At 50.7% G+C, this 26,355-nt stretch overlaps 1 long non-coding RNA gene across 1 annotated transcript; it reads right to left on the bottom strand.

Annotated features, from left to right (window-relative positions):
• Positions 1–1,506: 1,506 nt before the first annotated feature.
• On the bottom strand, positions 1,507–25,337 carry LOC134981152 (uncharacterized). The gene is made up of 3 exons (XR_010190519.1): positions 25,236–25,337; positions 2,797–2,937; positions 1,507–1,747 (listed from the first exon to the last, which is right to left on the bottom strand). It is a non-coding gene; the product is annotated as an uncharacterized LOC134981152 (long non-coding RNA).
• Positions 25,338–26,355: the final 1,018 nt, after the last annotated feature.

The following is a 26,355-nucleotide window of genomic DNA, read 5'->3' as shown; positions in this document are numbered from 1 at the left end:
TGGAATCTACGCGTTCCGAGGCTTGGTGCAAATGCGGTAAGCGGGCAAAATTCCAAAAACTGCATTTTCGGAGGTTTGAGCGCATTTTTTACCTTGGTGCATCCTACCCTCTGTAAGGAGACCTGGAAAACATGTACTGTGTGTGGCCCCGAGGACCTGGTTTCATAGGCGTGCACACGGGGGGTGCCTGGGGCGCACAGGCACCCTCTAATGTCCGGTACCCCCCGCACACATGCGCACGCCTGTTGCTGCTGCCGCCGATTCCCATCTCAGTCTGACGCTGAAGGGAGGAGAGCGCTGCACGCGTCTCTCCTGCCCCTCACTGTCTGTCCCCATCTCCGGCAGTCATTTACAATGTCTCTCGGCTGTCAGCCAATCAGAGCTCGCGGACCGGCTCTTGATTGGCTGCCGGCCCGTGAGCTTTGATTGGCTCATTAGCTGGTGCCATATTTCAAATGGCCGCCGGAGACGGCCAGGGACTCAGTGAAGTGAGGCACAGGAGAGACGCGCGCTGCACTCTCCTCCCCTCAGCGGCAGAGACGGAAATCGGCGGCACTGGCAACAAAGGAGGGTGAGCACAAATGGGGGCATATATGTATCTGGCACCACTGGGGGCATTTATGTATCTGGCACCACTTGCGGCATTTATGTATCTGGCACCGCTGGGGGCATATATGTATCTGGCACCGCTGGGGGCTTTTATGTATCTGGCACCGCTGGGCACATGTGTGTATCTGGCACCGCTGGGGACATGTGTTTATCTGGCACCACTGGGGGTATTGAGTAAGGGGCACCGCTGGGGGCATATGTTTATATTGCTTTGAGTGCCAATAGGTGGTGCTAGACACGACCAGTAGGTGGTGCTAAACACACCCCTCCGACGGTGCACCCCCTAATAAAATGTTCTGCGCACGCCTATGCCTGGTTTGAGAACCTACGCACTACACACTGCTTCTGTGTTCCTCCCACGCAGAGCTGGCTTAGTACTCTGCACTGGGCGCTGGCCCTCATTACAAATTGCAGGGAGTTGGTAGCACCGTAGATCATTTATTCTGGCAGCAGAGGTAACAATAGGTGCTCCGGTTATTAGCCGATACAGGTGTTATTGTTACTGTTCTGTAGCTGGTATAACAGTGACATTCCAGCACCGTATAATGCCGCAATATAAGAATAGCTTTTGCATCTACAGCGTAAGGACAGAACCCTGTGTGGGTTGTTTCTTCAGTACAAGCTGTAATTGCAGTTGGGATGCTGATAACGGGAAGCACAGCTTTAGATTCATTGTGTGCTGATTGGGTTGAAAACCATGAAAATGTGACATGCGGTTTGGTGCACAAGGCAACCTGATTAAACCCCCGGGTCAGATTTTCTTGGCATTATGTGCACGGTCCAGCGAGCGTCGGCAGCCGGGAGCCCTGTAGATGGCCTGACAAGTGTGCGGCATAGCAGATTGCAGAGACCGTGTCGGCTGGGTAAAGACAGGACACACAGTTAATATTTCCCCAGATGAGGTTTTCTCATTTGTTTTGTGGTTTATTCGTGTGAAGCAGCTGATTATCAGGGTGCAGTTTTACTGTTTCTTCAGTCTATATATAAACTGGGTAATTGATTCAAGGGTGGAAATCTAGAGTTCTAAGCCAATAGATAACAGGACACATTGAGAAGATATTGCTGCCTGAGAAGACGTGGAAAGGACCGTCAGTCATTTTGACTGACAGGAGGCATGGGATGGGCCCCCTCCATATACCTGGAATTTAAATAAAAATGGAAATGTTATATGAAATAAGGAAAAAGGCAACGCCATTTTGTGACTTATGTAGGGGCATATTTATCAACTTTTCAGCTTCAGTTGCAATATTGCTAATTTATTAAAACTTCAACTGCCTGCACCATACTTCCCTACTCTCCTGGAATGGTCGGGAGGCTCCCAAAAATCGGGTGACCCTCCCGGCCCCCCATAAGAGCAGGCAAGTCTCCCGATTTTTCTGGTCCCCCCCTGCCCGGCCGCCCACTTAGTAAGTAAAGTGGGCGGTCTCGGCAGTCGATGATGCATTTCTAGTTGAATCGCATCATCATAGCCACGCCCCCTGCTGTATAATGCCGGTAATATCGGCATTACAGAGCGGGGGCGTGGCTTAAATTATGCAACACTGTAACCGCGCCCCGTACCGCCTCTGCCCCGCCGCCTCTGCTCATCATTGCCCTGCCCTGCCCCCTGCTGAGCCGACCTGGCTGCTCTCTCCCAGAAAAGGGCAGCCAGGAAGTCGGTAAGTATAGCTAGCACTCGCATTCTAGGTGGGCTGCCCAACATAGGGCAAGGCCGCCCAGCATGCTAATGGCCGCCAATGATGCAATTGCAATTCAATTGCGATCGCATCGCTCTCTCCACAAAATAAGTGATGCCCCCCTGCCTACGCAGCCTGGCTGCAAAGGCATGCACAGTGCGGCCATCGTAAATGTTGCAGCGGACACATATGATGTCACGTGTCCTCTCCCAAAAAAAAAATGTCCCAGACCTGCCGCGTTTTTGGCGTCATGCCCCTGCAGCGCTGCATCGCTGCCACTGACCGCCCCGTGAACGACCCTGCCTGTCGACCCGGCCCCCAGCATGCGAGACAAAGGTTGCAAATTCTGCTAAAAAGCAGAATTTGCAATCCCTACAGAATAGCGTCCTATGTCTCTGTCCGGGTCATTGCATTCAAGCAGGGGCTAATCTGTGAGATGTTCTATTAAGGACCTTCCCTTCCCTGATTGGCCATCGCCCACCTCCCCCCAGATCAGAGCTGCTGCCTGTACCTGTGTGTGGAGACCATCCATGGTGGATCCTTCGATGGTCTTCCCAGCGACATGGACCCACAGCAGTCTGCACACCGGACCCTCCAGTCTTAAAATGCCTCGGTCTCTGAGATGTTCTGGGAGTGTAGGTCTGTATGGCGTCTGAATTAAGTTAAGGAAAACATTCATGTTAAACTGTGGCAGAAAAAAAGATGGGATCAGTAGACGTGTAGTGTAGAGGCTAACAGAGATTTATGGCAGAAATCGTCCGGCAGAAGCTGGAACCCAAGTGACTAAACGCTCACTGGGCCAGATGTATTAACCTGGAGACGGCATAAGGAAGTGATAAACCAGTAATATGTGCAAGGTGATAAACACACCAGCCAATCAGCTCCAATATGTAAATTAACAGTTAGGAGCTGATTGGCTGGTGTGATTAGCACCTTACACATATCACTGGTTTATCACTTCCTTATGCCTTCTCCAGGCTTAATACATCTGCCCCACTATGTGATATTCTCTGCTAGTGTGCGTGCATGAAAATTCCTAAAAACTCTTACGGCACAAGCGTTACACGGTGTCTACACACAGAGGCCCAGTTACACCTGAGACTCAGGGGCGGCTGTACACCATGGAAAGAGATTTGTAGCTGCATTTACGTAACGTCTCTGCATCCACCTATGACTCGTTTAGCCTCACCTGCTAGAAGCGTTCACCATACACGGATCAGCAACGCGCTGTAAGTAACAATCCAGGGAATACACACATTACCAATCAGACGGATAGAAATACTTTATATAAAAGATGCAGCTGAATATTTAAATGAATGCACCCCTAATTTGCATTTTAACATAGGCGGTGCCTTCATGATTAAATCTTATCGTTAATTTCCAGCCAGACAGGAATATTGGTGAAAAGCTGATTTCCTAACGGAGTGTTACATTCAGTGCAACCTTATCTGTCACCCTATAGCTTGTCTGCATTCCAGCTAGTTCAGATCATAGGTTCTCAAACTCGGTCCTCAGAACCCTAAGCAGTTCATGTTTTCCAGGTCTCTTCGTAGAATCACAAGTGAAATAATTACAGTAGCTCCACCTGTGGATCTTTTAAGATGTGTCGGTGAGTAATGAGGGCACACGTGCGTCTGCTGGGTGACCTGGAAAACGTGTCCAGGGTCCTGAGGATCGAGTATGACAACCACTGGTCCAGATTATTTATGCAGCATAGAACCCAAGATTCCTCCTGTACAGGAAAATCCACTGAGCCTGCAGTGATAATGTATTCACCAGTTCTCATCCTGTCTGACTCCGCCACTAGGAGGTGTGCAGTGGCCATTTCCCACCTTAGCTTCCCATCTTCAGACAAGTGCTGGCTGGGCATACGATACAACCTAAGTGGCAATTAAGGGGTTAAGAGATTGACACCTTTCCAAGGTAGACAGGGTAGCAGAAAAATAAAAAATAAACAGTGAACAAACCGATCTGTTCAACGCGGCGTCACCCTGATGCTTAAGAGGCTTCTTCTCTGACACCTACTGCGCGGGTGTCATAAAATACCCAGCTGCCCCTTTACCATGCCGTGTACGTGCCAACTGGCAGCGGAACAAGAGGCTGCACATTATGTTTATACACACAGCCACATGCACAACATATTATACATATTCTCCCCTATTGCTCTAAAATCAATGGTTTGGCCAATGCAATCTTTTTTTTTTTTTTAAATGAACAATTTATTCTTTGTCCAGACAACGTTTTTTCTGCATGTATTATTCCGCCTCTCACTGAACTAATGTAATACACAGTAAGCAGAGGGATTAGTGATCCCTATCCTAAGAGGTACATCAGGTTGATCGGGGCCAGAGCTGACGTCAGACACCCTCCCTGAAAACGCTTGGGCACGCCTGCGTTTTTACGGACACTCCCAGTAAACAGTCTGTTACAACCCACATATGGCCTCTTCCTGTCAATCACCTTTGCGAACGCCCATGCGATCGGATTTTTTGCACCATCCACTCGCTGACCAGCGATGCCCTGTGTTTCTGTCCGATGCGTGTGCGCATTGCGGTGCATATGCGTGCGCAGTCAGTACCTGATGGCCCGCTGTGCGAAAACGCACAGCAGCAATCAGATCTGAATTATTAAATTGCACCTTTTGCCAGCACTGGGTGAAGGTAGCCCTGTTGCTGTCTGAGCCAACATTAATTGGAACTAGTGACATCACTGAGTCATGAGGCGTTATATCTTCCTCGGTGATGTCACTGAATCCTAGTGAACTGTTGTGCTATAGAATTAGGAATAAATCAGATGTGACTCCGTAGTACGGATTATACTGCGCTGTATCAGATAAGAACACGGGTGCTGTCAACAACCTGACTAAATGGGGCAGATAAATTAATACTGGATTAGTTGTTATGGGTTACAGCACATTTTAGTACATTGTGGCTCAGGCGTTTCTGTGGCCTGAACAAATACCTGTGAGAATTCACTCAATCAGGTTACTAGTAACCGGTGACATGACTGACTCCGAGCTAGGAGGTGTGTAGGGGTTGTACAGAAACCTTTTATAAGATGTTGCTATTTCTTTTATTTTAGAGCCTAATTCAGACCTGATCGCACTGCTGTGAATTTGCAGAGGTTTGCGATCGGATAGTCGCCGCCCAGACAGAGTGGAAATACACCGCGTGCAAGTCTGCGACGTACGCCGTGCAAAAAGCTTTGTATACACCGGTCAGCTGCAAATCCATTCACGACTCACCAGCTAATGATTTTTCCAGTCTGTGCGTAGCCCAGGACTTACTCCTACTGTGTGATACAAACAGGCTGATCGAGGCCGGAGCTGACGTCACACACCTGCCCTGAAACCGCTTGGGCACGCCTGCGTTTTTCCTGACACTCCCAGAAAACGGACAGTTACCACCCACAAACACCCGCTTCCTGTCACTCAATCTGCGTACGCCTAGCGATCAAAAAAGATCCATTTCCCAACTTGTAGTTCCACAACAGCTGGAGAGTCCCAGGCTTGCCTAAAGGTGGCAGCAGCCAATCATATCCCAATTCAGCAGTCGTGCTCCAGGATTATAGTTACATTTGGCCATAGCATACCTTCCAACTGTCCTGTATTTTTTGGAACTGTCCCGCTGTCCCAGCCGTGGGCCGCAGTGTCCCGCAGTGGTGGGGGAGGGGGGGGGGGTCAGTTGTGAGCCTCCTGTCACTACTGCTAATTAGCAGATCGGCAGTGAATAGACGCTGTGTGCATGTGCCCAGCTTCTATTCACGGGAGACAGAGGAAGAGAGGGCATGCCAGCGGCTCACAGAGCGCTGGGCATGCCCCCTCAGTGACGAAAATGGGGCTGTAGCTTGCGATCGCGTAACTCACACGAAGCCACGCCCCTTTCACATAGACCACACCCTCTTTAAGACCGCGGCCTTGGTTTTGCTGCACAGACGTTCCGCTCGCAGTTTGTCCAATGTTGGGAGGTATGCCAAAACTGTGAGCGACAAAATCGCATAAGATTTGCCCATTCTGCTCTCGTGGCTCTATCAGTCCTGGAATGAATGAAGGCCTGTTCACACGGATGGAAGATATAGGGGTATATTCAATTGAAGTCGGATTCATTCCGACATTCATTTGTCGGAATGGATCCGACCTGGGCTATTCAATGCAATCTCAGTTCGACTTTAAAAAAAGTAGAATTGAGATGCGGGAGCTGAGACGGGGGAGAGCCGCAGGCAGACGGGGGAGAGCAGCGCCACAGCAGCGGCTATAGCAGCGTAGCCGGAGGATGTGTCACAGCCACCGCTCACGGCAGCGTCCACCCGGCTCCAGCAAGCGAGGTCTAGCACTGTATTTGAAATAGCAGTCAGACGTTGATTGTTTTGTCTGGGCAACTACTCCACTTCACCGCTCTCCAAGGCTTGATGCAACTCCCCATAGTACTTTTTAGACTGGGATCAGTGAGTGGATTTAAACAAAAAAAATAACTAAAAAGACAGCAAAGAAAATGAGGATTAATGAGAAATATGCATGCTTTATTTATTTTATGGTTTTAAGTCTCCTATGAACTACAATCACCTGTGTGTGTTCTCCTCATAATAAACAAGATGGCGTCCGTGTTGTGTCACCGAGCCTGTATGAGGGTGCTGGCGATGTATGGGTGGGCATCAGATAGAATGACAGCTGCTCTGTGTGCAGTGCTGTTTGTTTCCCTCCGCTCATGGGCTGTTAAACACGGGATATGCCACAGGAGAACCGGTCTTTTCTTACAACAAATCACTTATTTTGCAAACAATGCATATTTAGCAGCGGGCAACTGGCCACCCTTGCCCTATTTAGACGGCACCTTGGCTCCCACCAGAATGGGCTTTGTCTCCTGATTCCCACCAGTCTTTTTATGCTGGACTGTGCCACTCTTTTGTCTGCCCAGCTGCTCTGCCACTACGGAGCCTGCCGCATGCAGCAGCTGGGGGAACAATGCAAGGGTAGAGTCCAGTGCCCCACGAGAGTCACAGACAAGGGGGCACACTGGCACAGCAGACTGAGGATACCATTAAAGGATTTGCCAGTCTGACTGCGAGCGTGATCTGCATGCCACTCAGGGACCGTGAGAGAGTAGCTGGCACAGACTGGTGCAAAGAAACAACAAATAACATTATACCCCCTCCCCCTATCCAGCCTTTCACTACGGATATGCCAGTAAATCAGTTTAGAGTGGCATACCCAATCCCCTGTCTGCCCACCCTATATAATCAAGAGAGATCAAAGAATTCTTAGCTGTGGGAATAAAATGATTAACAATAATTGGATCTGCCAGCGATGAGTCTGACCTTGTCTCTATTGAGATTGTGCCTGAGGCCGTCAGTCTTTATCTAGAAGTCTGGGTATATGGGGAGGAGGGCACGGCTGCCATGTAACAGAAGGGGCACAAAATGTTTTTGTTTTTTTAAACTAAATACATTTTTAAAACCATATAGCACCAAATTAATTCATTTTACGTCCACGCTGCTCTGTGTGTTGTTAATTAATATGCAGAAACATAGTAATTGTTCTCCGGTGATCCGCATAAACATTGGCCCTCATTCCGAGTTGATCGGTCGCAAGGCGAATTTAGCAGAGTTACACACGCTAAGCCGCCGCCTACTGGGAGTGAATCTTAGCTTCTTAAAATTGCGACCGATGTATTCGCAATAATGCGATTACTAACTACTTAGCAGTTTCAGAGTAGCTCCAGACTTACTCTGCCTGTGCGATCATTTCAGTGCTTGTCGTTCATGGTTGACGTCACAAACACACCCAGCGTTCGCCCAGGCACTCCCACCGTTTCTCCGGCCACTCCTGCGTTTTTTCCGGAAACGGTAGCGTTTTCAGCCACACGCCCCTGAAACGCCGTGTTTCCGCCCAGTAACACCCATTTCCTGTCAATCACATTACGATCGCCGGAGCGAAGAAAAAGCCGTGAGTAAAAATACTTTCTTCATAGTAAAGTTACTTGGCGCAGTCGCAGTGCGAACATTGCGCATGCGTACTAAGCGGATTTTCACTGCGATGCGATGAAAAATACCGAGCGAACAACTCGGAATGAGGGCCATTATCCGCATTATTCTTTGTTTATATAAACAATTGCACAGTGATCTACAGAGCTTACACTCTAACGGGGTCATTCTGAGTTGATCGCTCGCTAGCTACTTTTAGCAGCCGTGCAAACGCATAGTCGTCGCCCACGAGGGAGTGTATTTTCGCTTTGCAAGTGTGCGAACGCCTGTGCAGTCGAGCGGGATGAAAATGTTTTTAGCAGTTTCTGAGCAGCTCTGGACTTACTCAGCCGCTGCGATCACTTCAGTCTTTTTGGTCTCGGAATTGACGACAGACACCCGCCCTGCAAACGCCTGGACGCGCCTGCGTTTTTCCAAACACTCTCAGAAAGCGGTCAGTTGACACCCACAAACGCCCTCTTCCTGTCAATCTCCTTGCGATCGGCTGTGCGAATGGATTCTTCGTAAAACCCATCGCCCAGCAATGATACGCTTTGTACCCGTACGTTGGCCCTCATTCCGAGTTGTTCGCTCGCTAGCTGCTTTTAGCAGCATTGCACACGCTAGGCCGCCGCCCGCTGGGAGTGTATCTTAGCATAGCGGAATAATGGGGGTAATTCCAAATTGATCGCAGCAGGAAATTTTTTAGCAGTTGGGCAAAACCATGTGCACTGCAGGGGGGACAGATATAACATGTGCAGAGAGAGTTAGATTTGGGTGTGGTGTGTTCAATCTGCAATCTAAATTGCAGTGTAAAAATAAAGCAGCCAGTATTTACCCTGCACAGAAACAAAATAACCCACCCAAATCTAACTCTCTCTGCACATGTTATATCTGCCTCCCCTGCAGTGCACATGGTTTTGCCCAACTGCTAAAAAATTTCCTGCTGCGATCAATTTGGAATTACCCCCATTGAACGAAAGATTAGCAGAATTGCTAATAAATAATTCTTTGCAGTTTCTGAGTAGCTCCAGACCTACTCACAGATTGCGATCAGCTCAGTCCGTTTAGTTCCTGGTTTGACGTCACAAACACGCCCTGCATTCGGCCAGCCACTCCCCCGTTTCTCCAGACACTCCCGCGTTTTTCCCTGACACGGCTGCGTTTTTAGCAAACGACGGGAAAACGCTGAGTTGCCGCCCAGAAACGCCCCTTTCCTGTCAATCATTTACCGAACACCAGTGCGACTGAAAAGCGCAGCAGAAGCCACAGCAAAACAGCTAAGTTTTGTGTTAAATAACTAAGCGCATGCGCTCTGCGTACCATGCGCATGCGCACTTAGCAACAAATCGCAACATAGCGAAAATCAGCAACGAGCGAACAACTCGGAATGACCCCCATAGATAGCTTTAATGAAAAAATAAATGCATACATTCATTTCTGGGCCATAGATGTTGTACAAAGTATAATTATCCGGTATCCGTGGTCTCCGGGGGAAGCCACTCAGTTTAATTACCTAAAAATTAATTAAAGTTCATTAATTGCCTGAAAGTACCTATTGAAAGAATGGTGTAAAAGTTCATTTTTTACAACTTCAGTCCCACTGTATGTCCTAAAGCCAATACATTCTAAATCTGCAGTATATAAGCCTGGGAAACTTCTCCAACACCTGTGCCCATTTGCTTGCATGTTTTTGATCATTTATTTTATTTGATGCAAGGCGTTCACTATTTGGCATCGGTAGAATTGCTGAAGGCCCTCTAGTACAGCGCAAACAGCTCCCCGTACGTCTTGTGTACGATAAATAAAGGAGAGGTTTGGCTCCAACAAGGACACAGAGACGCAAAAAAGCCGAATGATGAATAAATAGGTTATCGCAGCCGATCACAAGCGGTTCACTAGCACTGGGGCCCGTTATCATCACCATCCATTCCTTGCACCCAGCCCTGGAGGCCCACGTATAATACAGCTTTGTCATATATGTGTCTTTTTAGCGCTGTGCATCTGTGTATACTATGAGACCATGGAATTGACTGGCTCTACATTGCTTGCACTAGACCACCTACATCCCGTCTACCCAGGTGCAAGCAGCCATACGTGGCAGGACCATATTTCCGCACTGTGCAGGCCCCGCCCACTAATCATGTGACATTGTGATGTTACGATGCAAGCGCGGGACCCAGAGAGTCTGAAGGAGTCAACTGACTCAATAATACCCATTACACACAGCACCTCTGACCCAAGATATTGCCAGGGTGACCTGGGTACGGGTGTTGGTGTGAAAGGGTCGACCAGAGTTGTGTGCCCCAGCACTTCCACCCTGGTTGTAACCCTCAATTCCCGGGATAGACCCAGGTAGCCCGCGATGTGAAAAGCATGAACCGGGTCTTGCCTAAATTGAGCTGATTGGCGGCTCAGGGGCGCATGAGGATGATGTCATCTTCAAGCATTCAGTTTATATGATGCACTGGCAGACACGGGTCTAGTGTGAAAGGCGCAGAGCCAGGAAGTACATCTGAACGCGGCTTGATGAAACATGGTTCAAATCTGGTTCCGAATCCCGGGTGGGACCCGGGAATTCAGTATGAAAGGGGTAGAAATAATTATTTTCTCTCTAATGATATTTTGTTTTCCTATGCAGAAGCAGAATGTCTGAGAATTACAGCGACAGTGAGGAAAGCAGTTGTTCAGTGACTGACATTTTCCACGCCCCAGAACTCATGCATGAAGGCGAAATTGTGCAATAAATGCTAGCAACTAACTACAATAGGGCAGATGTACTTAGAGGTGCTGACAGCCTCGCCGGGCCCCGGTAATTGGGTGGGGGGCAAGACTGCGGCCGCACAAGTCCCCTATGCAGTGGGGCGGTAAATAGCGGGCAGGAAGAGTGGAGGAGGGGGAGGAAGTGGCGGCGGGCTGGTGCAAATGCGGCGCGATCGCTCCCCCCACACAAAACGCAAGGAGAAAGAAGACTGATTTACTTCTGCCTCTCTCCCCAGCGCAGCACACAGCAGAGTGCCATCTGCAACAGCTAGTCCTCCCTCTCTCTTGCACCCAAAACCTCTGCAACGTGGGGGGTTGCAGTGTCCTATGGGGGTCATCCCGAGTTGATCGCTCGCTAGCTAGTTTTAGCAGCCGTGCAAACGCTATGCCGCCGCCCACTGGGGAGTGTATTTTAGCTTAGCAGAAGTGTGAACGCATGTGCAGCCGAGCTCTGCAAAAACTGTTTGTGCAGTTTCTGAGTAGCTCTGAACCTACTCAGCGCTTGCGATCACTTCAGCCTATTCGTGTCCGGATTTGACGTCATACACCCGCCCAGCGAACGCCCAGCCACGCCTGCATTTTTTCAGACACGCCTGCGTTTCTGCAAACACTCCCTGAAAACGGTCAGTTGACACCCAGTAACGCCCCCTTCCTGTCAATCTTCTTGCGGCCACCAGTGCGAAGGAAAACTTTGCTAAAACCTGAGCACAACCACAAAGAGCATTGTACCCGTACGTCGCGCGTGCACATTGCGGGGCATACGTATGCGCAGAAATGCCATTTTTTCACCTGATCGCTGCGCTGCAAAAATCGGCAGTGAGCGATCAACTCAGAATGACCCCCAGTGTCTGTATAGGGTGTAATAGATGTATTATGGTCATGTCCAGTGGTGAGTGAATAATTAACATTATAAATAGATTTTAGGTTTTTGTTTTTTTTAAGAGATATATATCTGTATACATTTCAAACATAAAATAAAAAGGAAAGATTATTTTTTTTATTGAATACCAGCGCTTTCAGACTTTCTATTTCTCTTATAAAATAAATATCCAAATCTTTGATGATCCCCCGGAGCACCATCAAATCCATCATCTTCAAATGGAAAGAACATGGTACCACAACAAACCTGCGAGAGAGAGAGGGCCGGCCACCAAAACTCACAGACCGGGCAAGGAGGGCATTAATCAGCGAGGCAGCATAGAGACCAAAGGTAACCCTGAAGGACCTGCAGAGACCCACAGCAGAGACTGGTGTATCTACGCATGTGACCACAATGAGCCGTACACTCCATAGAGCTGGGCTTTATGGAAGAGTAGACAGAAAAAAGCCATTACTTAGTGTTAGAAATAAGAAGGCACCTTTTGAGTTTGCCAAAAGGCATGTGGACGACTCCCCAAATGTATGGAGGAAGGTGCTCTGGTCAGATGAGACTAAAATTAAAAATTTTCGGCCACCAAGGAAAACGCTATGTCTGGCGCAAACCCAACACATCCCATCACCCCAAGAACACCATCCCCACAGTGAAACATGGTGGTGGCAGCATCATGCTGTGGGGATGTTTTTCAGCAGCAGGGACTGGTAAACTGTTTCGAGTCGAGGGAAAGATGGATGGTGCTAAATACAGGGATATTCTTAAGCAAAACCGGTTTCAGTCTGCCTGTGATTTGAGACTGGGACGGAGGTTCACCTTCCAGCAGGACAATGACCCGAAGCATACTGCTAAAGAAACACTCGAGTGGTTTAAGGGGAAACATTTAAATGAGTTGGACTGGCCTAGTCAAAGCCAATTGAGAATCTGTGGTCAGACTTGAAGATTGCTGTGCACAAGCGGAAACCATCCAACATGAAGGAGCTGGAGCAGTTTTGCCTTGAGGAATGGGCAAAAATCTCAGTGGCAAGATGTGGCAAGCTCATAGAGACTGATCCAAAGCGACTTGCAGCTGTAATTGCCGCAAAAGGTGGCTCTACAAAGTACTGACTGTAGGGTGGTGAATAGTTATGCACGCTGAAGTTTTCTTTTATTTTGTCCTATTTGTTGTTTGCTTCACAATAAAAAAAAAAACATCTTCAAAGCTGTAGCCACGTTCTGTGAATGAAATGATGCAAACCTTCAAACAATCCATTTTAATTCCAGGTTGTGAGGCAACAAAACATGAAAAATGCAAAGGGGGGTGAATACTTTAGCAAGGCACTGTAAGACACTACACCTCCAACATGACCTGACCACTGCACATGACCATAATCAGTGCTGCAAGTATGGCTGTACGGGGCGTAACTGCGCACCGGTAAGAAATTGACAGACAGTACCACCGGCCGTCCATCTTACTTGCAGCCTCTGCTGTGTGTGTTAGGGGAGGAGAGCGCAGCGAGTGCTGTGGCAGCTCTTGATTGACTGCTGGACCGCGAGCTTTGATGTGACGCAGTACCGCCCCGTACTGCCATACTTACAGCACTGATTATGGTCACGTCTAGCGGTCAGGTCATGTTGGGGGTGTAGTGTCCTATGTCTTTATAGGGTGTAATAGATGTATTATGGTCATGGCCAGTGGTCAGGTCATGTTGGGGGTGTAGTGTCCTATGTCTTTATAGGGTGTAATAGATGTATTATGGTCATGGCCAGTGGTCAGGTCATGTTGGGGTGTAGTGTCCTATGTCTGTATAGGGTGTAATAGATGTATTATGGTCATGGCCAGTGGTCAGGTCATGTTGGGGTGTAGTGTCCTATGTCTGTATAGGGTGTAATAGATGTATTATGGTCATGTCCAGTGGTCAGGTCATGTTGGGGGTGTAGTGTCCTATGTCTGTATAGGGTGTAATAGATGTATTATGGTCATGTCCAGTGGTCAGGTCATGTTGGGGTGTAGTGTCCTATGTCTGTATAGGGTGTAATAGATGTATTATGGTCATGTCCAGTGGTCAGGTCATGTTGGGGGTGTAGTGTCCTATGTCTTTATAGGGTGTAATAGATGTATTATGGTCATGGCCAGTGGTCAGGTCATGTTGGGGTGTAGTGTCCTATGTCTGTATAGGGTGTAATAGATGTATTATGGTCATGGCCAGTGGTCAGGTCATGTTGGGGTGTAGTGTCCTATGTCTGTATAGGGTGTAATAGATGTATTATGGTCATGTCCAGTGGTCAGGTCATGTTGGGGGTGTAGTGTCCTATGTCTGTATAGGGTGTAATAGATGTATTATGGTCATGTCCAGTGGTCAGGTCATGTTGGGGTGTAGTGTCCTATGTCTGTATAGGGTGTAATAGATGTATTATGGTCATGTCCAGTGGTCAGGTCATGTTGGGGGTGTAGTATCCTATATCTGTATAGTATAGTGTAATATATGTATTACTAGGTGCTTCATCGCGCCCTACGGGCGCTCTTCACACCGTCGCAAAGGGGCTACGCCCCTTTAACCCTTGCATGCCTATTTGTATTATATGGAGTATTACCTGCATTCCTTTGTTAGTGGTTAAATATTGCACAATGAAAGGGCGTGCGATGGTGAAGGAGGCGCAGCCCCTTGCGACGGCGTGAACAGCACCTGCAGGGCACGATGTACAGAATGAGCGGGTGCGGGGGGGACTGCGGATGGGGGAGGGTGTTTGTAGATGCTGCAGGTGGAGGGGGGGCAGATGCGGGAGGGCCCGGATGGGGAAGGGTTGGGACGTGCTGCGGGTGGGGGAGAGACAGAAGAGTGGAGGCTGTAGATGGGGGAGGGGTCCGGAGGCACTGCAGGTGGGGGAGGGGCAGGGGTGCCACCAGGGCCGGCTCTAGGCATGTTCGAATAGAGCGGCCGCGCAGGGCGCCACCCTTAATGGGCGCCACGCGCTGGCGCCGCCATATTCGATGCTGGAGCCGGCCCTGTGTGTGTGCTGCTGCAGCATTTGGCGGTCGCGCTGTGTATGCGCGCCGCGCGGCGCCGGTATCTAACGTCAGACGCCGGCGCCGCGCATAGCCCGCCTGCACAAGTGGCCGCCCACCCGCCCGCCCGCCAGCCCGGACCCAGGCTCAGGCTCACTCGCCCGGCCTCCCGCCCGCCCGCCAGCGCTCCCACACAGGCGGACAGCAGTACTCCTCCCCAGCGCCGCAGGTATTTTTTTTTTGGGGGGGGGGAGATCCGCACTGTGGGGGCATTTCTGGCACACAGGGGGCATTTTTGGTTATGTGGGGGCATTTCTGGCACTGTGGGGGCATTTCTGGCTCTGTGGGGGGCATTTCTGGCACTGTGGGGGCATTGCATATCTGGCTCTGTGGGGGCATATTTGGCACTGTGGGGGCATATCAGGCACTGTGGGGACATATCTGGCCCTGTGGGGGCATATCAGGCACTGTGGGGACATATCTGGCACTGTGGGGGCATTTATCTGGCTCTGTGGGGGCATTTATCTGGCTCTGTGGGGGCATTTCTGGCACTGTGGGGGCATTTCTGGCACTGTGGGGGCATATCAGGCACTGTGGGGACATATCAGGCACTGTGGGGACATATCAGGCACTGTGGGGGCATATCTGGCACTGTGGGGACATATCTGGCACTGTGGGGGCATTTATCTGGCTCTGTGGGGGCATTTATCTGGCACTGTGGGGGCATTTATCTGGCTCTGTGGGGGCATTTATCTGGCTCTGTGGGGGCATTTATCTGGCTCTGTGGGGGCATTTATCTGGCTCTGTGGGGGCATTTATCTGGCTCTGTGGGGGCATTTATCTGGCTCTGTGGGGGCATTTATCTTGTGGGGGCATATCTGACACTGTGGGGACATATCTGGCACTGTGGGGACATATCTGGCACTGTGGGGGCATTTATCTGGCTCTGTGGGGGCATTTATCTGGCACCGTGGGGGCATTTATGTATCAGGCACCGTGGGGGCATTTATGTATCAGGCACCGTGGGGGCATTTATGTATCAGGCACCGTGGGGGCATTTATGTATCAGGCACCGTGGGGGCATTTATGTATCAGGCACCGTGGGGGCATTTATGTATCATGCACCGTGGGGGCATTTATGTATCATGCACCGTGGGGGCATTTATGTATCAGGCACCGTGGGGACATTTATGTATCTGGCACCGTGGGGGCATTTATGTATCTGGCACCGTGGGGGCATTTATGTATCAGGCACCGTGGGGACATTTATGTATCTGGCACCGTGGGGGCATTTATGTATCTGGCACCGTGGGGGCATTTATGTATCAGGCACCGTGGGGACATTTATGTATCTGGCACCGTGGGGGCATTTATGTATCTGGCACCGTGGGGGCATTTATGTATCTGGCACTGTGGGGGCATTTCTTGCACTGTGGGGGCATTTCTTGCACTGTGGGGGCATTTCTTGCACTGTGGGGACATTTCTTGCACTGTGGGGGCATATCTTGCACTGTGAGGGCATTAATGTATGTGGCACTGTGGGGGCATATCTGCGCTGTGGGGGCATTTATCCATCTGGAACTGTGTGGCCATTTATGTAGCTGGCACTGCTGGGGGGCATGTCACGTGTAGCTGGCACTGCTGGGGGGCATGTCATGTGTAGCTGGCACTGCTGGGGGGCATATCATGTAGTGTTCCCGCTAGGCGTCTGTGGCTGGGCAGTGTGTCTCAGTGCTCTACCTGGCGCAATGTGTCTAACGTGCTCTTATAGGAGGTTCTACCTGGTGCAATGTGTATTAGCTGCACTACTGTGTGGTGTAATGTGAATTGCCACTATAATGTGGCTACGCACCTTCCCCACGAAGTAACTCCCCTAAATTTTTGCGCACTGTCCATGCTTTAGCGTGTGGAAATGGGAACAACAAGCATTACAGTATGTACATCATTTTGCCCACCTAACTTAAAAATGTGCCCTCCCTGTGATCAGCAACCTGCCCTAAAAAGTGAACACTAGCACGTGTAGCTGGCACTGCTGGAGGGCATGTCATGTGTAGCTGGCACTGCTGGGGGACGAGACCACGCCCACTTTTTCAGGAGGCCATGCCCACTTTTCCAAGAGCGCATGGGGGGGGGGCACTTTTACATTTTCTCGCTCAGGGTGCTAGTAGGCCTGGAGCCGGCCCTGGGTGCCACGGGGGCGGGGCAGGTGCAGGGATGTTGCGGATGGGTGAAGGGTTCCGGAGGTGCTGTGGGATGGGAAGGGGCGGGGGTGCCGGGGGTGGGGTAGGGGGTCCGGAGGCACCGCGGTGGGGGAGAGGCAGGTGCGGCGGACGGGGAAGGGGGTCCGGAGGCGCTGCAGATGGTGAAGGGGCAGGTGCGGAGGTGCCGTGGGTGGGTGAGGGGGGGACCACGAATGGAGGAGGGTGTCTGCAGATGTTGTGGGTGGAGGGGGACAGGTGTGGGGGAAGACATATATGGGGGGTGGATGGTGGAGGGGGTCTGGAGGTGCTGTGGGTGGTGGGGGAGTGGGAGCCGCTGGTGGTGCAGGGGGTCTGGAGGCACCGCGTGTGGGGGAGGGGTGGAGTGTCGCATGTGGTGGAGGGGAAGGTGCGGAGGTGTGGTGCATTGGGGAGGGGTCTGGAGGCGCTGCGGGTACTGTACCTGCCAATAAGGTAGTTGGAGAGTATGCAGTAACAGGGCCAGGATAGGGGATACGGGGCCAGGACAGGGGTGACGGGGCCAGGACAGGGGTGACGGGGCCAGGACAGGGGCGACGAGGCCAGAACAGGGGCGACGGGGCCAGGATAGGGGCGGCAGGACCAGGATTTGGTTGACAGGGCCAGGATAGGGGTGACAGGGACATGACAGAACACAGTGCACGGGAGAGATTGGTATTAGGGACAAAACAGTGGTGACAGACAGATGTGTCTTACCGGAGTCACTGCTGCTGGCTGCTGCTGTTCCACTCCAACCTGTTTGGATCTGCTGCTGGTGGAGACTTGGCATGGTTGACTCAGGCTGGAGTCCTGCTTCCTCTGCCCGTCCGCGTCCGCATCCCCCCCCCACTCCTCAGTCACACACCGCGGACCTCGCGCGGCTGCCGGACACTGTGGTAAGGGGAGACTGGGAGTGACTGGTTAGCCCCCAGGAGACGCTGCAGCTGGAGGGAGGAGGGGGTCATAGCATGCACGCGGCGCGGACCTCGCGGCTGCCGGGCACTGTGGTAAGGAGAGACTGGGAGTGACTGGTTAGCCCCCAGGAGACGCTGCGGCTGGAGGGAGGAGGGGGTCATAGCATGCACGCGGTGCGGACCTCGTGGCTGCCGGGCACTGTGGTAAGGGGAGACTGGGAGAGACTGGTTAGCCCCCAGGAGACGCTGCGGCTGGAGGGAGGAGGGGGTCATAGCATGCACGCGGTGCGGACCTCGCGGCTGCCGGGCACTGTGGTAAGGGGAGACTGGGAGTGACTGGTTAGCCCCCAGGAGACGCTGCGGCTGGAGGGAGGAGGGGGTCGGAGCCTGCAAGCAGCGCGGACTTCTGCAGCGCTGCCCGCCGGCTAAAGTGTGTGAAGGAGCTGGGCGCACCTCACTGCGGGCGGCAGCGCTGCAGCTAGCGGTGGGGTTGCCGGGGCTGGAGATAACAGAGGCGGTACAGAACCTGCACAGCGGCAGGTGCCCCACAAAACTGCAGCTAAGAAGCGTGGAGTGTGCCAGAAAGTGACGCTCCTCCGCGTCAGAGAGATCCAGCTGAGTATGCTGATGTGGGGGGTCAAGTACACAGTGAGCCGGTGCCCGTCTGTCTGTATGGCATACCCCCTCACACACCGCCATACCTCCCAACTGTCCCGATTTTCGCGGGACAGTCCCATTTTTTTGGGGTCTGTCCCACTGTCCCACCCGCGGGCCGCAGTGTCCCGCGGTGGGGGTGGGGGTGGGGCAGTTGGGAAGCTCCTGTACTCGCTGTTCTGCTTAGCATGCACACAGCGTCTATTTAGTGGAGACAGAGGGAGAGGGGGCATCAGGGGGTACGGATTAAGGGTGGACCCAGTGGGTACGTACCCCGGGCCTCACAGTTTTAGGGGGCCCCCCGGCTGGAGTAGCTCTGCCCCAGCTCTGAAGCTCCCCCATCCTGCCAGCAACAGCAGCAGCATTGTGTTACAGTTAGCACACGCTGCTGCGTGTTGGCAGGTCTGTGGTGTTGCAGGGAGGCAGCAGCCTCCCTGCTGTCTTCTGCCTGTGCGGGTGTGTAGGGGGGAGAAACCACTCCCTCTGGATTTACCCCTAGCTGAGGGGCCAAAATCCCGTTAAAAAAAAAGAATCCCGGAATTTGCATAAGGGGGCGTGGCCACGACACCCACAATTAGGTCACGCCCTCAAACCCACAGCAGACACAGCAATGAGATAGGGTTCCTGTCTCAAGTGCCCTAGGCCCCCCGGACTCATAATCCGCCGCTGGGGGCATGCCAGCAGCTCACAGAGCACTGGGCATGCCCCCTCACTGACGAAAACATTGGCGTGGCTCGCGATCGTGGGTCCACCCGCTAAGCCACGCCCCTTTTCCCGTTGGTCACGCCCCTTTTTGCTGTGCGTGTGTCCCTCCTGCCTGAAGAAAGCTGGGAGGTATGCACCCCTGCCTGTGCCATGCCCATACCATCTGCTCCTGCTCCAAGTCTCCTATGGATTTGCCCAGATCTGTGACTCATTTGACTATCTCCGCCCAGTGTTTTGACTCCGCCCAGCGTTAGCAAATGAAGCACAAAGTCACAGATCTGGGCTATTATATAGGAGATGGTCACGGCCAGTGGTCAGGTCATGTTTGGGTGTAGTGTCCTATGTCTGTATAGGGTGTAATAGACAGGGGCGGATCCAGAAAAAAATTACAGGGGGGGCACCATTAGGGACGTGGCTTCGTTGGAATGGGCGTGGCTTCGTTGGAATGGGCGTGGTATTGCAGGAAAAGACTACCTTATACCCCAGTTTTGCAACCTGCACGCCCAGACGTTGGCCACCACAGGAAAGAAAAATAATCCTGATTCATGCCCCTTACATTATTTGTCATTTTTCCTCCTTATAGTAATGCCACATACTGCAATGGCCCTTAGACATTATTCCACACACAATAATGCACATGACACAATATGCACACACTGTAATGCCCCAGACACATTATGCCACACACCGTAATGCCTGTGACACATTATGACAGGAATCGCAATGCCCGTTATACATTATGCTACACACTGCACTGCCCCTGATACATTATAGCACATACAATGTCTGTGACACATTATGCCACACACTGCAATGACCTTGAGACATTATACCACAATGCCCGTGATATAGTATACCATACACCGTAATGCCTGTGACACATACCGCAATGCCCGTTATACCCTATGCCACACACCGTAATGCCCGTTATATATTATGCCACACTGCAATGACCCTGAGACATTATACCACATACCACAATGCCCGTGATATAGTATACCACACACCGTAATGCCTGACACATTATGACACACACCGCAATGTCCGTGATACATTATGCCACACACTGCAATGACCCTGAGACATTATACCACATATCACAATGCCAGCGATATAGTATACCATACACCGTAATGCCTGTGACACATTATGACACACACCGCAATGTCCGTGATACATTATGCCACACACCGTAATGCCCATTACACATTAAGTCCTACAGTAAGGCTTCTAATTACTTTTCAAATACCTGCTCGTTGTCAGGGGTTTCATGCACTGGGTGTCATGCTCGTTGCCAGGGGTTTCATGCTCTTGGTTCCATGCACGGTGCCAGGGGTTTTCATGCTCAGGGTGTCATGCTCGTTGCCAGGGGTTTCATGCACTGGGTGTCATGCTCGTTGCCAGGGGTTTCATGCACTGGGTGTCATGCTCGTTGCTAGGAGGTAGTCCTTGTTGCTAGGGCTGTGCTCCCAGTGCCACATATGTCCCCAGTGCCAGATATTCCCCCACGGTGCCAGGTACTCACATGCCCCCAGTGCCAAATATAGCCCCCCCCATGTGCCAGGTACACATATACCCCCAGTGCCAGATATTCCCAGACAGTGCCACATATGCCCCCAGTGCCAGATATCTCCCCCCCCCAGTGCTTTATATGCCCCCAGTGCCACATATGCCCCAGTGCCACATATGCCCCAGTGCCAGATATCCCCCCCCCCCAGTGCCACATATGCCCCCAGTGCCAGATATCCCTCCCCTGCCAGTTATTCCCCCCAGTGCCACATATCCCCCCCCCAGTGCCACATATGCCCCCAGTGCCAGATATCCCCCCCCCCCGTGCCAGATATGCCCCCAGTGCCAGATATTCCCCCCAGTGCCATATATGTCCCCAGTGCCAGATATTCTCCCCCCCCCCTCCCTGCCAAATATGCCCCCAGTGCCAGATATCCCCCCCCCCCAGTGCCAGATATTCCCCCCAGTGCCATATATGTCCCCAGTGCCAGATGTTCTCCCACCCCCCCCACCCTGCCAAATATGCCCCCAGTGCCAGATATAACCCCCCAGTGCGTCCCTTCCTCCGCCGCCGCTGATGCTCCCCCCGCTCCCCTGCTGTTAGGAGGGACACGGAGGGCACAGTGCGCGCCTCTCCTGTGTCCGTCCTGTGTCTCCGGCGGCCGCGGGTCACTGTAATAAAGGAAGTGCTCACGAACGGCACTTCCTTTATGAGACCAGCGGCCGCCGGAGACACAGGAGGGACACAGGAGAGGCGCGCACTGTGCCCTCCGTGTCCCTCCTAACAGCAGGGGACGAAACGAGACCGCAGACTGACATGCGGACGCTAGTCCGCATGTCAGTCTGCACTAAAAATGACAGGGGGGGCACGTGCCTTGGTGCCCCCCCCCTAAATCCGCCACTGGTAATAGATGTATTATTGTCATGGCCAGTGGTCAGGTCATGTTGGGGATGTAGTGTCCTAGGTCTGTATAGGGTGTAATAGATGTATTATTGTCATGGCCAGTGGTCAGGTCATGTTGGGGATGTAGTGTCCTAGGTCTGTATAGGGTGTAATAGATGTATTATGGTCATGGCCAGTGGTCAGGTCATGTTGGGGGTGTAATGTTCTATGTCTGTATAGGGTGTAATAGATGTATTATGGTCATGGCCAACGGTCAGGTCATGTTGGGGGTGTAGTGTCCTATGTCTGTATAGGGTGTAATAGATGTTATATGGTCATGTTGGGGTGTAGTGTCCTATGTCTGTATAGGGTGTAATAGATGTATTATGGTCATGGCCAGTGGTCAGGTCACGTTGGGGTGTAGTGTCCTATGTCTGTATAGGGTGTAATAAATGTATTATGGTCATGGCCAGTGGTCAGGTCATGTTGGGGGTGTAGTGTCCTATGTCTGTATAGGGTGTAATAGATGTATTATGGTCATGGCCAGTGGTCAGGTCACGTTGGGGTGTAGTGTCCTATGTCTGTATAGGGTGTAATAAATGTATTATGGTCATGGCCAGTGGTCAGGTCATGTTGGGGGTGTAGTGTCCCATGTCTGTATAGGGTGTAATAGATGTATTATGGTCATGGCCAGTGGTCAGGTCATGTTGGGGGTGTACTGTCCTGTGTCTGTATAGGGTGTAATAGATGTATTATGGTCATGTTGGCGGTGTAGTGTCCTATGTCTGTATAGGGTGTAAAAGATGTATTATGGTCATGTTGGGGGTGTAGTGTCCTATGTTTCTATAGGGTGTAATAGATGTATTATGGTCATGTTGGGGTGTAGTGTCCTGTGTCTGTATAGGGTGTAATAGATGTATTATGGTCATGGCCAGTGGTCAGGTCATGTTGGGGGTGTAGTGTCCGATGTCTGTATAGGGTGTATTATGGTCATGTTGGGAGTGTAGTGTCCTATGTCTGTATAGGGTGTAATAGATGTATTATGGTCATGTTGGGGGTGTAGTGTCCTATGTCTGTATAGGGAGTAATAGATGTATTATGGTCATGGCCAGTGGTCAGGTCATGTTGGGGGTGTAGTGTCCTATGTATGTATAGGGTGTAATAGATGTATTATGGTCATGGCCAGTGGTCAGGTCATGTTGGGGGTGTAGTGTCCGATGTCTGTATAGGGTGTAATAGATGTATTATGGTCATGTCCAGTGGTCAGGTCATGTTGGGGGTGCAGTGTCCTATGTCTGTATAGAGTGTAATAGATGTATTACGGTCAGTGGTCAGGTCATGTTGGGGTGTAGTGTCCTGTGTCTGTATGGGGTGCGTGTAATACATGTATTATGGTCATGTTCAGCACAGATTATAAGACTTTTTCCCAGGCACAGATAAGGGTTATCCTTCTGTACACCCCATACTGATGTCCACCCACCTTGGAAGAACAAATAAACCCAATATGTATCAATATATCTGCAGATATATATATACACTGCTCAAATTAATAAAGGGAACGCTAAAATAACATATCCTAGATCTGAATGAATGAAATATTCTTATTAAATACTTTGTTCTTTACATAGTTGAATGTGCTGACAACAAAATCACACAAAAATCATCAATGGAGATCAAATTTATTAACCCATGGAGGTCTGGATTTGGAGTCGCACTCAAAATTAAAGTGGAAAAACACACTACAGGCTGATCCAACTTTGCTGTAATATCTTTAAAACAAGTCAAAATGAGGCTCAGTAGTGTGTGTGGCCTCCACGTGCCTGTATGACCTCCCTACAACGCCTTGGCAAGCTCCTGATGAGGTGGCAGATGGTCTCCTGAAGGATCTCTTCCCAGACCTGGAATAAAGCATCCGCCAACTCCTGGACAGTCTGTGGTGCAACATGGCATTGGTGGATGGAGCGAGACATGATGTCCCAGATGTGCTCAATTGGATTCAGGTCTGGGGAATGGGCGGGCCAGTCCATAGCATCAATGCCTTTGTCTTGCAGGAACTGCTGACACACTCCAGCCACATGAGGTCTAGCATTGTCTTGCATTAGGAGGAACCCAGGGCCAGCTACACCAGCATATGGTCTCACAAGGAGTCTGAGGATCTCATCTCGGTACCTAATGGCAGTCAGGCTACCTCTGGTGAGCACATGGAGGGCTGTGTGGCCCCCCAAAGAAATGCCACCCCACACCATTACTGACCCACTTCCAAACCGGTCATGCTGGAGGATGTTGCAAGCAGCAGAACGTTCTCCTTGGCGTCTCCAGACTCTGTCACGTCTGTCACATGTGCTCAGTGAGAACCTGCTTTCATCTGTGAAGAGCACAGGGCGCCAGTGGCGAATTTGCTAATCTTGGTGTTCTCTGGCAAATGCCAAACGTCCTGCACGGTGTTGGGCTGTAAGCACAACCCCCACCTGTGGGCATCGGGCCCTCACACCACCCTCATGGAGTCTGTTTCTGATCGTTTGAGTAGACACATCCACATTTGTGGCTTGCTGGAGGTCATTTTGCAGGGCTCTGGCAGTGCTCCTCCTGTTCCTCCTTGAACAAAGGCGGAGGTAGCGGTCCTGCTGCTGGGTTGTTGCCCTCCTATGACCTCCTCCACGTCTCCTGATGTACTGGCCTGTCTCCTGGTAGCGCCTCCATGCTCTGGACACTACGCTGACAGACACAGCAAACCTTCTTGCCACAGCTCGCATTGATGTGCCATCCTGGATGAGCTGCACTACCTGAGCCACCTGTGTGGGTTGTAGGGAGGTCATACAGGCACGTGGAGGCCACACACACTACTGAGCCTCATTTTGACTTGTTTTAAGGACATTACATCAAAGTTGGACCAGCCTGTAGTGTGTTTTTCCACTTTAATATTGAGGGTGACTCCAAATCCAGACCTCCATGGGTTAATAAATTTGATTTCTATTGTTAATTTTTGTGTGATTTTGTTGTCAGCACATTCAACTATGTAAAGAACAAAGTGTTTAATAAGAATATTTCATTCATTCAGATCTAGGATGTTATTTTAGTGTTCCCTTTATTTTTTTGAGCAGTGTGTATATATATATATATATATATATATATCAGCATCGGCTGTGCTGCAGGGCTGACGCAAAATGTATGTGTGCACAGACATATCGGGTGTACACACCGGCCAACCCACTTGCGCTGTACCGGCCGAACAGCTGATATATCCGTCAATGTGTACCCAGCCTAATACCGCTCGGTACGGCCCACTGCAAGGGGTCCGTATTACATTGCAGTCTAGGCTTTGCCCGGACTCCGGAATGCTTTGTAGTGGGAGCTGGGTTCCTTTTCTACATGCAGAATAATTCTCATCCATAGCTACTGTTTGCTGGGAGATGTTCCCTGTGTGAGAATGCTGTTTAAAGCTCTGTCACTCTGACATCACATTAATATGCAGTGAAATCTGTCTCACTCACCTTCCCTCACACGGTGTGGAATAGAAGCAGCTGACATCTGTCACTTAGAGCTGTTTTCAGCCTGTCAGTAGGAAGCTGATGTCGTGGCGCCTCTGCACCACCTTTACTTCTCTCCGCTGTCAAACACTGAATTGCCACCAGAGTCTGCATTTAAAGTGACGGTAGCGTGCCTCTCGTTTAGAGCTATTGCACAAGTTATGTCACACAAGCAGGATGCGGTTACAGGCAGCCCCCTTCTCTGTGACTCCAATCACTGCGCTCTTTCTTCTGCAGTTAGGGAAAGGTATAGCCCCTAACTTTCTGCGTGTAAGAGGCCTTTGCTGCGCACAACATGCTCAGTTGGGGGAGCGTGTAGATGGGGCTATGGTACAGTAAGGACGCATCCGTGGCACCTAAAAGACGCAAATGCTCCCGTCTGGAGTGGGATGACTTGTCAGTACTCAGACCCAGATGCAAATTGCAAATTGATGATGACAGCTGCGCCTGAATGGCCCGTACACTTCTAAGCCACACCCAGTTTTGCAAATGTAGCCAAATTCTGCGGCTGCAACCTTATAGCGGGAGTATAGTGTACCAAACACTCAAGCTCTGTTCGATTTGCATTTAACAGGTTCCAAGTGACTTGGGTGCTCATTACCTACACCTCCCGCCCATTTACTGTAATGTGTATGGCTAATCAAGACTAATCCTGGTGAATCGCTGCTATTACTTGCATAGGGAATGAAGCAGATTTGCTAACTATGCTAAATTGGTCGTGTCTCGCATTTATGGCCAAATCTACGTTGGTAGCAAAGTGCCATTTTCTCTTTCACTGGATGCAGGTTGTTTTTTTTTTTGCACTAGTGACTAATAATGTCTGGTTACATCCCTGCACTCATATGTGTAGCAATGTATTTTCTAACTGGGATACCCCTACAGTGCATTAATTACCTCAGCATTTAAGTTGCACAGTACAGGCGGCCATTTTGTGGGCTGAACGGATAGTCATAAAAATGCAACTTACGGAATAATTGGGGTATATAAAGCACAGCTTTGCACAGCCCAGTACATCTTTGATAAAGCTGTGGAATATAGACAGTGAAACGTGTCAGTTGTCTCAGTGACAGCACTATAAGGACCA

The sequence above is a fragment of the Pseudophryne corroboree genome, chromosome 12 (assembly GCF_028390025.1).
Source record: "Pseudophryne corroboree isolate aPseCor3 chromosome 12, aPseCor3.hap2, whole genome shotgun sequence".
In the NCBI taxonomy this organism is placed as follows: Eukaryota; Metazoa; Chordata; class Amphibia; order Anura; family Myobatrachidae; genus Pseudophryne; species Pseudophryne corroboree.
Note: the sequence above shows the minus strand (reverse complement) of the source record. Positions and strands in the feature narration are given on the sequence as shown.